The 18,825-nt window shown below is 39.2% G+C and overlaps 1 protein-coding gene across 15 annotated transcripts in view; it reads left to right on the forward strand.

Annotated features, from left to right (window-relative positions):
- LOC125000976 (inositol polyphosphate-4-phosphatase type I A-like) overlaps positions 1–18,825 on the forward strand; it is a 59,398-nt gene that overhangs the window by 10,599 nt on the left and 29,974 nt on the right. For 4 of the 15 annotated variants that reach the window (XM_047576795.1, XM_047576801.1, XM_047576798.1 and 1 more), the window contains exon 1: positions 15,782–15,865. The exons of 1 other annotated variant lie outside the window; for it this stretch is intronic. The gene's annotated coding sequence lies outside the window, so the exon portion shown is untranslated. Of the gene's footprint in view, positions 1–15,719; positions 15,866–18,825 lie in introns of those variants that run through there. 10 more of the 15 variants (XM_047576806.1, XM_047576807.1, XM_047576808.1 and 7 more) reach the window with 7 other exon arrangements.

The following is an 18,825-nucleotide window of genomic DNA, read 5'->3' on the forward strand; positions in this document are numbered from 1 at the left end:
CCTCCTGATATCAAACCCATTAACTTTACCTCTACACTAAAAACACAGAGCCCCGCTGGCTCCTGCCTGGAGCTGGGTAGTTGCCTTTTTTTCAGCTTTTGGCCCCATCAAACCAGAAATTAAAGTTGAAAATTTATATTTTAAGTTGAGAAGTAGCTCGTATGCGTTAAAAAGAGCCTCCAAATCTGGAGGTTGCAGGTTTCGAGACCAATTTTATAAATAAGCTTGTATCTTGTCATTGTAAAATAAAATAAGCCCTTTGTGGGAGTTGAACTCCAACCTCCTGTACCTCCAACCCTTCTTCTTGCTCCCTGAACCACTTTCTCAAACTTTTCCAACCATTTTTTGTATATTTGACATACTAATTTTTGGGGATTTTTTCAGATTTTAGGAAAAAATAAAAAAGTTGCTCCGCCTTCTCCCACAACTCCGCCCCTCACGAGAGCCGTTCAGCCTCTTGAAATCAACTCCCGACTCACTGAGATCCTTCAGTCAGTGACCCCTCAACCTAAGACTATCAACCTCAGACTCTCTCTCTGGACTTTGGAGAAGCTTTGAGTTTGACAGTGAAGCAGCTGAAGACTGAAGACACAGTCCACTCAGTGTTTTTACAGCCAACTAACCCTCCACCTCCAAATGTCTGAACCCTCTAACAGCCACAGCTCTTGAGTTCATCTGGAGATCTTTATTTAACTTGATTAAATTCACATGAGCAGAAAGAAGCAGCTTTTTCTGACTTTTATTTATTAAATATGTCAATTTTATTATATTTTTAATATCTAATTTAACCTCGTTTTAGAATTCACAACGAGACATCAAACAGTTTTTATATTCTGACCCAGTTTCTTGTCGTGTGTCGTCCTGAGTTGCACTGTGGGTGATCCATCACATTACTCCACCTGCAGTAAACCCACATCACATCACTGTTTCTTGACTTCACACATTACAACAGTGATTAAATAAAAAACGCACATCTCGTTGTTCCAGGCCTGAATAATAAACACTGCGTGTAAACCTTTTATTTCTATGATTAACTGAGTGTCTTTTAGGCTGCAGACTGCTGGTCAGAACACAAACAGACAACAAAAAGATTATTTTTTCATTCATTTGGTGTAACAAAATGTATCCCTGGTCTGGCTCCCTGCAGATTTACCTTTAAGGTGAAAGCTACATAATATTTAACTTAACCAAACAACGCAAGCTCCTTCTCTATTAGCTTTAAAGCTAACAGCTAAACACGAACAAAAGTCAACTTAACACGAAATATGACTGTACCTGGACATAACTCATCGATATCTACATATTTCTTTTATTTCCTCTTCATAGAGTACGCGAGTTGTTTTTCATTTTGAGGACAAACAGACGTTAACTAGAGACCGAAGTAACGGTTTGCTAACTTAACATAAATCGGGTTAATTTAATCCAACACCAGTTCATAACTTCCGTTTCTGCTTCTTCGACTTAAAATGATCTGGTGATGGAGATTCGTCTCCATCGGTGGTGAAATGAATAATTACATGATGTCGCTTTAATAACAACAGAGAGACCATCAACGATCACTGCCCTACCAGTTGGTCACTGTCAGTAACGACAACATGTCCGAGTTATGTTACTGCCGCTCAGGCGTGGTCACAGCAGGAACAACAGCTACACGCAATAGATACACAGTAAAAAATTTAAACTATGACAGCTCAGTCAAAATATAAATAATATAAAAACAATCTCACATTTCTTCTTTTTAATTGCAATCTACTGCATAAATCCATGAAACCAGATGAAACTAATCAGCTGTTTAAACTCCAAGCGCCTAAAGACATAAAGGCTCGGAAGACCAGCTAATTTCTTACTTTTAAACTCAGACAAAACAGAAGTTATTGTATTTGGTTCTAAACATGTCAGAGAATCAATATCTAATCACCTGGTTTTGTTGATGCCGTTACCTTGGCCTCCAGTATAAAACCACTGTGAAACCCTTGGTGTTATATTGACCAGGATTATGTCCTTTTATTCTCACAAAAGCAGGTGACCAGACAGCTTTCTTCAATCCTACGTAATATCTCAACATTAGGAACATCCTCTCTCAGAGTGATGGGGAAAAAAACTAGTTCATGCTTAGTGACCCTTCCAGGCTGGAATATTGTACCTCGTTACTGGTCTTGCTCCAAAAACTCTTATAAAAAGCTCCAAATGGATTCAAAACGCTTCAGCAAAGAGCACTGACAAGAATTAGCAAGAGAGATCATATTACTCCTGTGTATTCAGCTTCTCATCATTGCTCCCTTAAAATCTAGTGTGAATTTAAAATCCGCCCTGAAAGGCCTAGCTCCATCATATCATAAAGACCTCATAGAACCATACTGGTCACCAACAGATCACTACGATCTCTAAGTGCAGGTCTGCTTGTGGTTCCTAAAGGTTCTAAAAGTAGAATGGGAGTAGAACCATCAGCTATCCGGCACCTCTACCTGTGGGAACCAGCTCCAGTTGGGTTCAGGAGCAGACACAGTCTCTACGATTAAGGTCAGGCTAAGACTTTCCTTTTAGAGCAAAGCTTATATTTAGAGCTGGACTTAACCATCGCCTAAGTTATGCTGCTATAGGCCTAGGCAGCAGGGATGATGCACTGAGGACATGTCCTCTCCTCTCTCAATCCTGGCTCCTGTCCTCTAATATCTTATCATTTTATTTTCTATCTCTTATAATCTATCTATCCCCGTCATCTTATGTGAGGGTCTCTGGTCTGGAGGCTTGATATCTGACCTGTGGATATCTTAAGCTACATCTGCTGCCGGTGGCCTCATCAACCAGCCCAGTCTTCATGGTCTGGAGACAAGTGTATCAGACCTGTGGAAGCTCCATAAACACATCAGTCCCATTCTTCATGTCCTCCTCCATTGTCCACTCCAATCTAGAATTGAACCAATTCACCAACCTCCCATGATTTCCTGTTATACACCACTAAACTGTCTCATAGATCATCAAGCTATGTGATATATTACTAGATCCTACATGTTTTCCTTCAGCTTGATGTTTGTATCTATGACAGAAGTTGTTATCTTGTATCACCTGTTCTTTCTTTTCTCTCATCTTCTCTATTTCTACCCGGCTAGGTCCTTCGCAGATGGTTCCCTCTATATGACTGGTTCTGGCTCCAGGGTTTCTTTCTTCCTGTTTTAGAAGGGAGTTTTCCCTCAGGCCTGATCTGGAGGTTTTCAGGTTGGGATTTGTGAAGAGTCTTGAGACCATTTGTAATGGATAATGCCGCTTTATAAATAAAACTGAATTGAATGAAAATGTAAAATCTTTGGTATGTGTGCGTATTATGGACATTGTAGTTACTGACAGTGACCACTAGAGGCCAGTGATCGAGAACAGTTTTCTGGATTCATCTGTTTCTAAAATTTTGACATATTTTTTCTATCCACTGTATCTACCTTCACTGACTGTCATGTTGTCGACTCTCGTTGCAGTTCAACTGTTTTCACCACACAAATCCATCAATCACCTGGAGTCCAATCAACTGAATAATTAATGAAAGGAAAACATCACACAACAAGTTTTTTAATATAACAACTGGCAGACAATGTTTACTACACACATAGAAACTGTCAGACAGTTTTTTCCAGAAAGCCGCATCAACCTTATGATCCTGTTTATAATGAGGAGGAACAAACTGAATCCTCACAAGCAGACGAGCTTAGTTACACTGAAGTTATTTTATTACCACAGTTTACTTATAACAGCACCAGACCTGTAAGTAAAATACTCCAGTCCCTTCACTGACAATCTGTTTTAACATGGAAATGTAGTTATAAGTATCAAGAGAAAAATATCCCTGTGACACATTATATAATGAATCAGTATTAATGTCTTTTTTATATTGTTTTTACAACTGTCTTAATCTGAAAACACTGACACTGAAGATCCTACAACATGAATTAATTAGCAAGAAAAATTATCATTAAACAGACAGTGACAATAATTAAATGAATCAAGAACAAGCCATTCTGATAAAGTGTTGTCTTATTGTGAAAGTCCTCTACAACCTCCTACCTGTCCTGACGTCAATCACAGGTGAACTTGACCCTTGATCCAGGAAGTAGCTGACTCACCTGTTCAGTGTTCAGGTTGGAGTGGGTCTCTTCATCCTTCTCTGGTTAAAATAAACTGTAAGTTTGATTTTGTTTAAAGCTTTAACTTTGTCCCCTTCAGTAACTTTAATGTTTGTTTCGTGCTCTGTAAGATTGTAGTAGATGTTTCACTTCTTATCTTCATTAATAAGTATGTGTCACTTCCTGTTTGAAGATCAGTCTACTTATTATTAGATAATGATTCACTGGAATCAAACAGTATGATGATCAGATTAAATAAAATAATTAAATCTTCATTAATCTGGATCCAAGCCTCAGATTTAATCTAAAGTTATTTTTCCACTTTTCTCACAACACCGTTGTGTCACAGAACTTTTTCTCTGAGTAAACTCTGTCTGAAGCTCAAGTCCCCCAGTAGTTTTATAAGTTTAAAACTCTTTAATATCATTCGTCACAGCTGAAATCTGTCAGAGGCTGAAAATACAAGTTAGGGGACGGAGATGTAAACCATTTTGTGTTGATGTGGCAGCACATAATTCAGTGAAGGTGATATTTGAAAGAGGATTAAAGAACCTGACTGAGATAAATCTGCCATCATCTACAGTACAGTCTTTAACATCTGTCCTCAAGAAGTTTCAACACCCCGTACTCACTCTTGTCACTGGAGCCTCTCCTGACTCTTGTTTTTTTCTAGAATGAAGAAACGTTTAAAATGTGTAAAATAAAACAGACCTGAGTTGAGGCAGAGACTGTGTTATAGAGAAAGTTGAATATTTTTGTTAGATTAGTATCACACACCTACATGCTCTTAATAGAAATACATTGACATCATTTCAATAGGAATTCAGAATAATTTACATTCCTCCAACATCGTTCATCAGATGAACACAGTGATGTTTTGCTTCTCGACGTAGTTGAGTTAAAATGATTCAGTGATCTTGATCTGACATTAAAACATTTGTCTAATATTTGAAGTGTTTTCAGATGTTTGATTTTTGTAACTTTGTTGTGGTGAAGGTGCTTTCCAATCCAATACTACAGAGTACAATAATAATGCTATTTCTCTTAAAAACATGTGTTTAAATGTGTTAAATAGTGATTTTCATATGTTATAATCAAATGTTAGATATATGGCGACTATCCTCGATCAAAGAACAAACTAACACACCTTTCACATCAATAAAGCTGTAAATGTTGAAAAGTAAAATCGAAAAGTTGTAAACACTCTTAGTTGTGTTGAACTCTGGACCATCTCCAGTCAAATTCAGTGTCGTGATATGTTATTATTCTTTGGATGATTTCTTTCCTCTGCAGGAGAGAGGTAGAAAGTGTGTGTGAGCTGATTGAAATCAGCAGAATGGATCATGTGAGGACAGAGAGGAGGGAATCCCTCCTCAAAAACCAATGTGAGAGAGTCAAAAGAGATGTTTCATGAAGATGAGTGAGGCTCATAGGTGAATGAAGAACTACTGGGTGGTTAAAACAACCTTAAATGTATTTCCACATTTCACACAGCTTAAGACTTCCACAATGTCACACACACAGCTTCTTCTGGTGGCCGAGGACGTCAAAGTGTCTTTCTCTCTCTTCGACATGTCCATCAGACACCAGAACGAAAACACAAACCTGATCCCAAGCTGTGTGTCTATGAAGAGTACGGGTCCATGCTCGTGCCAATAACATTTAACCCCCAGAAGTAAATTGCGATTTTAGATGAAAATTCTTTAGGTTTGTTCTTTAAAATGTGTCTTGTTGTGATGTTTGGAACATGTTCAGCATCCTTATTGATGTGTTTTGTGTGGGTGAATGATACTTGTCTGACAGATGAAGCTTTTTCTAAAGTATTGTGTAGCCCTGTCTCATGATGACGAACCTCACTTGATAAGAATTTAATAATAAAGAATGTCTGTGTTATTAAACAATTCTGCTGTTTAGTAATTTGTCTCTTCTTTTATGTCAGATCTATCAGACAACAGAATACCATGAAACCTAAACTAAGCTCACACCCAAACTGAACCCAGCTGTGTGTCTATGAAAGATGACGGGCCATGCAATCGACCAATAACATTTGACAAGAAGGACAACGAAGAAATTGAAGAAAAAAAAAAAAGAGAAAGAAAAAAAAAAAAAAATCAAAAATAAAAAAAAAAAAAAAAAAAAGAAAAAAAAAACAAAACAAAAACTAAAAGGTAATTTGACTAATTGAAATTGTTTGGGTTAATTTTTTTTATTGTGTCCTTGTGTGGAGGTTTGGGAACATGTTCAGCATCTTCATTAGTGCACATCCCTCGCTGACCCCATTCATAATATGGTAGTGGTCTTGCAACCATGATGAAATTGATGCAAAGCCAGAGTCTCCATCAATTAAAAAGAAAAAAATTGATAAAAAGAGCATAAGGAAGAAATGTGTTTTTTAATGAAGGAGGAAACCAGGAGCTGACTGTGTAGAAGAATCTTTACATGTGTCTGTATCAGTATAGACTTATATCAGCTGTGTTTCCAGTGCAGTATCTATCCTGTGTTAAACTCAGGAGAAAGTGAGAAGAACAAGACACCATAACCTGAAACCTGACTGACTCGTTATAAAGACAACATTAACATTATTCATTCAAGAGACAAATGGAACCAGAAGTTAAATGTCAGAAAATCAGATGTAAATCACAGTTAGTGACCAAACATCAAGAAGCAAGAGCTGAAAGCTGTTGATTCTCAGTGGATCAAAAGAATAATCAACATTAATACTACAAGGAGGTCATCGGATTTTACTGTTCACATCCAGATATCCCTCAAGGACATTTACATGTTTTGGTCCTCTGTGGACTGATATGATGTGCAAACTAATTGTTGATGATTCATTCACAGAGGGAGCAGCAGAGTTTAAATGTTCTCAGTGATCATCTGTTCATCAAGACATCAAACACAGCTGGACTCCATATTTAAGGTCATGTACATGGACAACCAACTACTTCCATCATCTTCCAAGCTGCTCTTTGTAGACCAGTGGACTGTCAGTCCCAGGTCCAACATAGATCTGAGTTTGTCTCCATGATGTCAGTCAGGATCTCATTCAGATAGTTTTTCTGTTCCAGCTGCTGGAGGACAACATTGTCACTTTTGTGAAGAACGGAGCTGAAGAAGATTCAGCATGGATCTGAGTCCAATTACCCAGAATGCTTAGAGAGTCAGAGGGAGGATGAGGAGGTGTTGGGAGGGTGAGGATGAAGAGCAGAGAGGAGCAGCAGAGAGGCATTTGTGAAGATCACACTGAACATCCTGAGGAGAATGAAGCAGGAGGAGCTGGCTGATCGTCCGCAGAGAAGTAAGCAGGATTTTCAATGTACATTGAACCCTGATGAAAAACTAAACATTACTAATGTCTCAAGAGATGGAACAAATACAGTATATTTCACTCATTCTTCTCAGAAATGTAGGAAATCTATTACTGACTATTTTTGTTTTGTTCATTTCAGAACATTATGCTCCAGTGTGTCAACGTGAACTTAAATCTAGTTCTGAAGGAGAAGTTCCAGAGTGTTTTGAGGGATTGTTCAAAGCAGGAAACTCCAACTCTTCTGATAGAGATCTACACAAGCTCTACATCACAGAGGGAGAGACTGCAGAGGTCAATGAATAACAAATGAAGGTCAGACAATTGAAACAGCACCAGGAAACTAACAGCCAGAAACAACCATCAGTCCAGGAGACATCTTTTAAAGCCTCACCTGGAAGACATGGACCAATCAGAAGAGTGATGACAAAGGGAGTGGCTGGCATTGGAAAACATCCTTAACTCACAGAAGTTTTACTCTTGGACTTGGCTGAAGACATAGCCCAACCAGACATCCACTTCACATTTCCATTGACTTTCAGAGAGTTGAATGTGTTGAAAGAGAGAAAGTTCAGCTTGGTGAACTTGTTCATCATCTTCTTCACTGAAACCAAGAAGCAGGAATCAGCATGTTTGAAGACTTCCAGGTTGTGTTTTCATCTTTTGACGGTCTGGATGAGTGTCCGACTTCCTCTGACTTCCCAAGACTGAAACCTGGCTGAAAGATCACAGAGTCCCCTCAGTGATGTGCGGCAGACAAACCTCATCAGGGAAAACTGCTTCCCTCTGCTCGCCTCTGGATAACCACGACAGACCTGCAGCAGCCAATCAGATCCCTCCTGATGTGTTGACATGGTGACATAGGTCAGAGGATCACTGACCCCCAGAAGGAGGAGTACTTCAGGAAGAGGTTCAGAGATGAGGAGCTGGCCAGCAGCATCATCTCCCTACATCAAGACTCACGAAGCCTCCACATCATGTGGTCCACATCCCGTCTTTCTGCTGGATCCTGCTACAGTTCTGGAGGATGTGTTGAAAACCAAGAGAGAGGAAAGCTGCCCAAGACCCTGACTGAGATGGTACAATCCACTTCCTGGTGTTCAGAACCAAAGTGAAGAAGTCAAGTATGATGGAGGATCTGAGATAGATCCCACACTGGGAGTGTCAGAGACCAGGAGATGATTGATTCTCTGGGAAAACTGTCTTTTGATCACTGCGAAAGAAACCTGATCGTCTAATGAATCAGACCTGACAGAGTGTGGCATCGATATCAGAGCAGCCTCAGGTACTCAGGAGTGTTGACACGAGATCTTTAGAAGAGGAGAGAGGACTGTACCAAGGACAAGTGTTCTGCTTTCGTCCACTTAGTGTTCAGAGTTTCTGCATGCAGTCTACATGATCCATGTTACAAACCAACAGGAATACAGAGGTGCTGGAGGACTTCCTGGGACAAAACTTCTATGCCACAAACCTGTACGTCTTCCGGAACAGAGTCATGAAAAATCCCAGCAGAGAAAAAAAAAATGGTCACCTGGACCTGATGGTCCGTCCTTCATGGCGTCTGTTCCTGCAATCCAACCAGAGACTGTTAAGAGGTCTGTGGTCCAACAGAGATTCATCCCAGAAATCATCCAGAGAGCCATCAACCACCTGAAGGAGATGGACAAGTCCAACATTTCTCCTGACACGAAACATCAACATCTTCCCACTGTCTGATGGAGAAATGAACGACCTCTCAGTTCATCAGGAGATCCAAGAGTTCCTGAAGTCACAGAAGAGAATCAGTAGAGAAACTCTCTGAGATCCACTGCTCAGCCTGGCCTACATGCTGCAGATGACAGAGGAAGTTCTGGATGAGATGGACCTGAACAAGTTCAAGCACTTCATGGAGGGTCACTTAGAACTGATTCCAGCTGTGAGGAACTGCAGAACAGGCTCATGAGTCCAGATGTGATTAACATTATTATCAGTTTAGAAAATTTAGTTCTTTAAACTATAAAATGATCACTGCCAATTAAACTTATTTACTGCAAACAAATTACATATCAGTTTTTATTTTTGTTAGAGTTTTATTTTCTAATAATTCTTATGTTTGACAATCTTCATCTGTATACTTCCTTTATATGTAAATACAGATAAGCTTCTGTCTTGAATAATTAATTTAATCTGTTTTAAAAGGATGTTTTCACATTTTTGATCATTTTAGAACATGATGACTTTGTGGAGTCAGACATTAAGATTCAAGATCACACTGACAGCTGTGTGGAAGAAACTAAATGTAACTCCATTTATCTTCGTTATTCATTTGCAGATTAAAACACCAAAAAGTTTAAAAGTCTGCAGGTTCAGGAGAAAACTGATGAAATTATTGTGTCATGTCAGATAAGAAGCTTGAATCATGATGTGAAAATCAAAAATATCAAAACAGGATGAGTCCACTGTTTATTATCAAATGCATGAATAAATAATAAAGTGTCCTTCCAACATATTAACATGTTTAATATATGTTTAATGACAGATTTTCTCTCTGTGGACTCTCAGAGAGACACTGTGCAGTTGCGGCCTTCAGCTCTGAAGTCCATCCCCTTCCCATCCTGACAGAGTAGACCTAGTCACAACTACAACTGGAGATTCAGAGTGAAGCATCTGGGTGATGGACTGAAGAGTCCAAACTGTAAACTGGGAACCTCTGAGGTCAATCACTGAATGTTTTTATCACATTAAAAACAGTTCTCTTTTCAGATTGAGCAGATAGTAAATGGACCACAAACAGTTGGTATTAAATGAATGAGCATCATGTAGGTTAGAAATCAGCAGGTTTCTCCTCAGTCATCGTTGGTCCGGGTAACTGATCTCAAATCATGACCAAGCTAGATGTTTCAACAGTTACATTTAAAAGAGTTATTGGAGTCAGATCATTCTTTCTGTTCATATTGTCTGTGGCGAAACTCATCATGTCATATCTTCCAGTGTAAATGTGAAGAGACCACTTCACAGTCAGAGGGACAGTAGAAATCTAAGAACTCTGTAATGTTCTTCTGACATTTGACTGTAGTTGAAGACAGACTGAAAATATGAAACTTGTCCGTAACATTTTGAATGACATCAACCTACTGTAATACCAAATACAGGAAGAAGAAGGTCATGAACCAATAACTAATGGAACATTTTGATTCAACAGTGTGCTTTTGATATTGATCCTATAAATGAGTGACTTGACTTGAGGTCAAGAGCAATGTTATTGATGTGTGGTTGGACATGAATAGTTGTCATAATGTTGTGTTGATTTTTGGATGATGTGAGTATAAGCTGACATGATGATGATCCACAATTAACACAAGGACAAAGTCACTCACTTTCAATTAGAGAACCAGCTCATAGAATAGAGTACGTATTAATGTATGATCTGAACATTAAACCTGAACACATCTGATAGAATATCAATGAATTAAATTAACAAATTTTTATCTTATTCAGATTGAATTCCTGCTGTTGACCAGAGTATCACTGTGATTCTCTGTCTCAGCTCTGAAGTCGAACCCCACCCGCAACTGAAACTTCGGACCTGAGTAAAGACAACCTGCTGGATTCAGAGAGAAACATCAGTGAGGTTTTTCGGAGAAGTCCAGACGAAACTGGAGACTCCTAGGTCATTCACTGAATGTCTGTTACTATTGCGGAACTGATTTGTTAAATTACAAAACTTCACTTAATTTATGTTCATATAGAATTTAAAGTCTTAGTTTTCAGTTGTAGCTTCATTTCCTTTAAGTTTTCAAGTTTTCAGATTTTCTCTTTTCCTAAATTTAGTCTCAAATCTCAAAGACGTGTTTTTGTTTTTTGCAAGAAAAATGTATAAGTAAAAAAAGGTAAAAAAAAAAAGAAAATCTGTTTGTTAGAAATAATGTTTGTAATTGATAAACAGTCAGAACTACATCCAGACAACACACAAACACACACATCCAGATCCATGCAGCATGTTCTTGATGTGTGTTGCATGAATACTATTGTCTGAATTTTTGTCGACACAATAAAAACATAATAAATATATACCTCATAAATAATGAATTAAAATAAAAAAACACCTAAATATATGTCCATAAATACTATTTATTTCTTGTGACAACAAAGTGACATTCGAGAAATAGGGGGGCCTGTCCACAAATGAGTGCAACGGATAGACTGCACATGCCCTTTTCACAGCAGCCAGGTAGCTGATTTGAAATAGCGCAGCAACGGCAGGCTCTGGAGCCGAGGCACCTTTAGCTGAATTGGCAGAAAGTGTCATAAAACATGTCCAGTCAGGACTAATTACCTTTTGCAGTGGACCCGGTCTATAACTTGTTGCATTTAGTCATGTACACCACTCCAAGCGTCCACCCTCGATATCATGGAGGAGGTGCTACATTTGCTTGGAGACCGTGTCTGTCCTGCCACTAGGTCGGCATCCACCTCACCTGTTTAAAAGGAATTAAGTGTACCAGAGACTCACAGGATTCCAACTATTTTCCTGCTCTTATCTATCTGGAAACGTCAGATATGTGACATACAGGATGATCACTGACGTTGACGAACTAGTACTTTCATACTTTGGCATAGCATACAGGTAGAAATAACAGTAATGGAGTATTTGGAGTCCCGTGTCCAGTACATGATGTTTGTAGTGTATCACATCTTCTCAACCGCATGACAAAGAAACAGTACTATTCACTTCATTTTTTTCAGTGTGGACAGCCCCCCTCATCTGAATAAATGATTGTGGTGCATGTGAAAGTGCATCAATAAATAAATAAATGGATAAATACATAAATAAAATTGCATACAGGTCATTTAGTTTAGGTATTTAATTATTATATTTGAGATAAAAATTTAGAAATAATTTAATGAATTATTATACTTTTTATCGTGTCCAGAATTGGTCCAGACCACAATAACACCAGGACCAAGTCACATCTACTCATTTTAGAGACACAGCTCATTGATTAGCGTTGTAATGTAGATCTGAACATATAAAACCTAACAACATCTGATTGATTATCAGTGGATTTTTCAACATCTTTTTATTCTTCATTCAGATTGATTTGGTGCAGTTTGTCAGAGATCACTGTGATTCTCTGGTCTCACTCTGAAGTCCAACCCCTTCCCAATCTGAAACACAGACCTCGAGTTACAAAAACAACCTGAAGGATTCAGGAGAGAAACATCTGTGTGGTTTTCTGAGAGTCCAGACTGTAGACTGGAGACTCCTGATCAGTTCACTGGAGGTCTGTTACTATTGTGGATCTAATATGTTTTTAATCTGAACTTTATTTTCATATACAACTACCACCCATAAAGATTTACATTTCTTCCTGCTCATAAGTGTCAGGTAGGGGTGTTGAGTGATCAACCGAGTGCGACAAATGATGAGGCAGGCAGAGGAATCCGGGGAAAAAGTTCTATTTTTTCAGTGAAGTGGACTCATTTTAGAGAACAGCTCAATGATTAGGACGTATTAATGTTGATCTGAACATTAAAACCTGAGACACACTGATTGATTAATCAGGGATTTTATTAACATCTTTACCTTTATTATTTTCAGATTAAGGTACTGCATGTTGAGTCAAGATTAGCTGTGATTCCCCTCTGGTCTCAGCTCTGAAGTCCAAAAAAAAACCCCTCCCATCTGAAACATCTGGACCTGAGTGGAAACTACCTGAAGGATTCAGGAGTGAAACATCTGAGTGGTTTTCTGGAGAGGTCCACTGTAGACTGGAGACCTCTGAGGTCATTCCACTGGATGGTACTGTTACTATTTTGTGGATCAGATTTGTCTTCATCAAACTGAACTTAATTTATGTTTCATATAAAACTTAAATCTTTAGTTTTTCAGTTTCTGCTTTCATTCCCTTTAGTTCTTTTTTGTTTCTTCCTAATTTCATTCATCATCTCAACGACATGTTTTTTTTTTTGTTTTGTTTTGTTGGTCAGTTTGTTGCAAATGTCTTTTTATTGTTAAAGTAAATGAATGTTATTAATTTGTGTTAAACAGTCACATCTGTATCCAGAACAAACACAAACACACACATCCAGATCCATGCCAGCATAGTTTCTTGAAGTGTGGTTGACCAGCATAGAGGTCTGAATGTTTGTGTTGATGTTGGATGATGTTGTAGAAGGCTGGACATGAGATGATCCACAATAACAGCAAGGACAAAGTCCACTCTACCAATTTTAGAGAACAGCTCATTGATTAGGAACGTAGTAATGTTGATCTGAACATTAAAACCAGACAACATCTGATTGATATCAGTGATTTTATTAACATCCATTTTATTCTTTATTCAGATTGAGTTTCTGCTGGTTGTCAAGATCAGCTTTGATACACTGGTCTCCAGCTCAGAACGTCCAACCCCTCCCATCCTGAAACATCTGGACCTGAGTCAAAACAACCTGAAGATTCAGGAGTGAACATCTGTGATAGTTTATCTGGAGAGTCCAGACTGTAGACTAGGAGACTCCTGAGGTGGTGGAGGTTATGGAGTCAGTTCATTCTTCATTCAGTAGTTTTTGTACTAACAAAAGAATCTAAAGTGTTTTCCCTTGAAACCTGCTGCTGTTTTCTTCAGAGATGCTGTCATAGGAGATGGAGACAGACTGGACAGAAGACAGAGACAACATTCGACCAATCAGATCATCCTAAGCATGATATGGTTGAAGTTTTCAGGAAATAAATGTGGATTCCAGCTGAGCAGCCTTCTAGATTAATAGAGACAGTGGTCCTCATTCATCAATTCTGATTTCACAGACTCCTTTGTTCTCTCACCTCAAAACTAACAACTGATCATTTTCATCTTTGTCACACTCTGAGATCAGTCTGACTGAAGCCTGTAAATCACAGAACCATCATTACATTAGTAACCATTGGTACTTTCTACAGAGCGAACCTCTGCTGAGGTCCATCAACACATCGTATCTCATGTCATTAGTTTCATCAGATATCTTCAATGTTTTCTTAGTCATCTGATGCTTCAGAAACACATGAGATTTTCATCAACGACACTCAGACTCTTTAATGCAGTGGAACAGCGGGAAACATCACTAAAGTGTTTCGTTGCAGTAATGAAGCGTAGAGACTCTCAGCATTTATTCCCTCTCTGTGGACTTGAGAGAAATTTCAGAAGGAAACAGACTTGAAGCTAAAAGTCTGTGCAGTCTGTGAGCGTTCCAGCTCCAACACGGTTAACATGAATCTGAAAGGAAGCTGGCTGAGCTTCCACAGCAGCATTCTGGAAAACAGACTGAAGTCCCCAGCTCGGCTCTTTATACTGATGTGCTGCATCACTGACTGACACCTATGAAAAGAGTCTCTGGAAACACTAAAACACCTCCTCTCTTCTTTCTTCTTCTCTCTGTAGGTGGAAGTAAAGGTAAACAGGACGGTATGTGAGCTGAGAGAGGATGAGCTGAGTCCTGATGATCCAGAGGTTGAATCAGCAGCAGCTTGTGTGTAGAGAGACTCTGACTGGACCATGTTACTGGGAGGTGGAGTCAAGAGGAGAGCTTCATCCACATGTTTCTCATTTAACATCATCAACAGAGCTGCAATCAATCTATTCTAACAGAACCAACAAATAAAGTCCAGTTCCTCTTGAATTTTCACCTCTAGATGGAGCCAAATCTCCACTAAAGACCTTCATGGAGTCAGGGCTGAATATATATTATTATTATTGTTATTAAATCACAGTATACGTGTATTTTAACATTTAGCACAAAATAGTTCTTCTACGTGGGAAGCGTTTTTCTTTGTGTATTTCTTTTACTTTGTGTCAGGAAACATTGAAAATACCACATAAAATACAGAGTAAAAGTGGGAAACGTTCTAATATTAAAGAGTAATTATAGAAGTCAGAGTACAGGAAGTCTGCCATTTTTCTGAGAAATGTTTTTTGCAATTTGTATGTTTTCAATAAAATAAAACAAATAAAAATTATACAGAGTACAGTGATGTTGTTCTTTTAATTGTAAATATAAAAGCAGCCATGTGATATAAAATGAGTAATGCTGATGCTGTGTTGGTTAAAGTAAATGATGGGAAATTTGACAAATTGTGAGTGTATTAGTAAAACGTTGAAATACTTTAGTAGAAAAATAACTTGAATAAATGTATTAATTAAATCAGGTTGATGCATTTTAGTGTTTATTTACATGTTTGTAGGAAATAGAGGATTTATTGTGTTTTTTAGTGATTTAGAGGTAAATAAAATAAAACAGTACGTATGTGTCACAGACTTACGTGATGACGCACTGTACGCGTTACGCAGGGGGCGTGGCCAGCGGCTGTTGTTACTGCGGCTTCATCCAAAGAGAAAAGAGACACTGAGCGAAACAGGGCGGGCACTCTCCTCACAATAGTTGTGTTTTTGGTCAGTAAGCGGATATTTTGTGACAGCACGCAGCCGAGCCGGTGAGTTTTGGTTTATTCATTCAAAGTAGCTCAAAGTGAGAGGACACATGTTCGCGGCTCCTTTGAGAAACACTGCTGCTGCTATTACGCAACTTAATCAGGAACATTTTCTGCAAACATTTATTGCTGTGTCACGTTTTTCTGCGTCCTTGCTTTATACTATGTCAATAATATCCGGTTCCACACTCATCCTGGTCCGTTCACAGTGTCATTTCTAAGAGCGTGTAGTTATATGTGGATATATTTACACACATTTCTGTGTATTTCTACGTCTGGGTGGATGCACACATGTGGTCCTCACAGCTCGCTGCAGTCTGTCTGTTTCTGTCTGTTTCTGTCTGTGTGTGTCTGTGTGTGTGTCTGCTGGTTTAGAGTTTCTCTGTGCAGCATCAAGGTCAGCTGGACATGGATTTCAAAGAGCTGATGATGCTGTTTAGGAGGATGTTTGAAAATGAGGCCTTCGCTCTGACTGTGTGAGCAAGATCCAATGTAAACTTGTACTTCATCAGCTGGTCTGAGTTGGAGTGGTTGGAGAGTACACAGGTGCAAGCAGATGATGACAAACTTTATCTAGACAACCTGTAATCACCCATAACTTCTGATGAATCACGTTTCAGGATTCACTTTACATATTGTTCAACAAAAGCGTGCGCTTCCCTCTGAGCCAATAAGATGTTGAGGGAGTTGAACCTTAATACGTCAAATGCTTGTTTTTGTGTTAAACAATGAAGCTCATCCTCAAAAGAGGAATGTGTACTTTTTCAGTCTGTTTTTAGCTCCCCGTACTCCGAGGAAAAACCTCTGCTCTGTCCGTTTCCACACAAATCTCCGTTTGTCACCCTTTCTGTCGCACTGATCCAAACATCAGTCCGGACCAGATAGTTTCAAGTTCTGCTGCAGAACACCAACACTTTTCCACCCATTTTTCAGCCGGGGAAAATTAAAAAGACATTTCCAGATTGAATGTGCGCGCTTCAACCTCTTTGAGGACAGATTGTTCCTCCTCTCTGATGAGAACAACTTTATCAAGGTGTCCCTGTGACTGGAAATGTCTCAAAGTGGTTGTTTTCCAAACTAGACCTTCTCTGTTGGCAGGAGGACAATGATTAAGTGATTACGTTAAAGCAAAGGGACTCGTTTGAATGGACACAGCATCTTAAATGGAAAGATTTGTTAGTTTACTGCTTTATTTAGCTGTAACTTTAATAACTTGAATGTTCAGCTTCAGAAAGAAATCAATCATTTCCATTGGTTGCAGCTGTGAGGTGTTGGGTCTACAGGTTGAGCATCAGTTTAAATGAGATGAATATAAAGGACTGTTCTTATTCATCAATTAGTTTCTCTTTAAAATGATCCGAAACTGGAAAAAAACTACTTTTCTGATTTCCTGCAGCTGAAGGCAACATGTCCAGATCACTTCTTTTGTTCCACCAACAACTTCAAACTGGAGGAAATTCAGTTGATGAGAAAGAAAAGTAGCAGATATTCACATTTTAAAAGTTGGGACTGTTGATTTAGGCCTTGATTGGTCGTTAATCTCCTTCAGCTGAATACGTTTAGAGTGAGAGATGAAGCCCATTCAATTGTAGAATTCACTGAGACAGGTGAGTCTGTCTGAGCCGTGTCGATGGGTTCTGATTTGACGATATCGTCATATCATCGTGTGATATGACAACATCGCTCGTCTCCAAGCTCTGCAGAAGCCTTTCGATTCGTCCTCAGACGTCCCACACCTGATGCTGCCTATTCACCCGTCTGTTTCGAATGGATGGAGCTGACAAGATGAGGAGAATTTGTAGCTGCATCATATTCAAATATATGAGCTTAACTGATTTCCAGCTCCAACAAAATACACAACAAGAAAGTTCCAGTTCAGAATTCCCTTTGCATATATTTCTGCAGCCTTCATGCCGCCAGGCTGGAAAATATCTGGTTGAAGTGAGGTGCTCGTGCGTGGATATTAAACGACTCATTTAATAATTAATGAGCGCAGGGGAAAACGGAGAAGCATCAAATGCAACAGTGCGTGTTTTGGAGCGTGGCAGAAAACGTGATTTCTCCTCCCACTGTGGACGCGAGTCGACTCCACGCCGCGAGAAACGCCTCTTCTGAGAAGTGTCTCGGCCCTGCAAAGGATGAACCCCCGTCGGTGTGATCGCTGTGGATTTGGTCCGTGACTGTGGGCAGAAGCGTCATGAAGAGCAGATGCTGTTTTTGCTGCAGATCAGCCAGAGGAGGAGGAGGAGGAGGAGTTAACTGAGCGCTGGTGAAGCAGGGAGCTGTCGGCGAGCTGCAGTCTCTTCTCCTTGTGACGCCGTCTGCAGCGTGAGTTTGTTTACGTCCATTAAATGTGGAAAGTCAATCAGTCGAACCTGCTCAGATGTGGGAAAGCTGCTTTTACGTCTTCAGATGAGCCTGTTAGGGAGGAAATGCACCATCACGCTGCTGTCGTGCTGCTAGCCTGTCTTTTCACACCTCTCTGAACACTCGCGCTTCTCAGAGTGTTTTCACGACCACACAAACGTCCGTTGCACCAATGACTTATTCGGCCGTTAAAGCAAAGAGAGAGAAAGGACACAAGCCTGGAGGTTGTAAGAAGAATCGTGATAAACGCTCCCTCTTCGTAGGAGAAACTGAAACTGTACACACAAAAGATAAGAAAGTAGAAAAGTACACCAAACTATTAAAATTAACATCGGATTGGAGTGTGGTTTTCATGGTCTGTAATTAATCAATCTGATGTTAAACTAAATATCTGAAAACTAACAACAACAAGGGGTGGGAAAAAATATCGATATGGCAATATATCGTGATATTTAATTCTTCTGACACAATATCGTGAACGACTTCCACACGTCCTCCACCACTTCTTCTGTACAAGTGCAACAAATTGGAGATGGATCTTTTGGATATTGTTTGGATAATATTGTTTTTTGACTCAGTTTGTCCGATAAATTATC

Source organism: Mugil cephalus, chromosome 23 (genome assembly GCF_022458985.1).
Source record: "Mugil cephalus isolate CIBA_MC_2020 chromosome 23, CIBA_Mcephalus_1.1, whole genome shotgun sequence".
Lineage (NCBI taxonomy): Eukaryota > Metazoa > Chordata > Actinopteri > Mugiliformes > Mugilidae > Mugil > Mugil cephalus.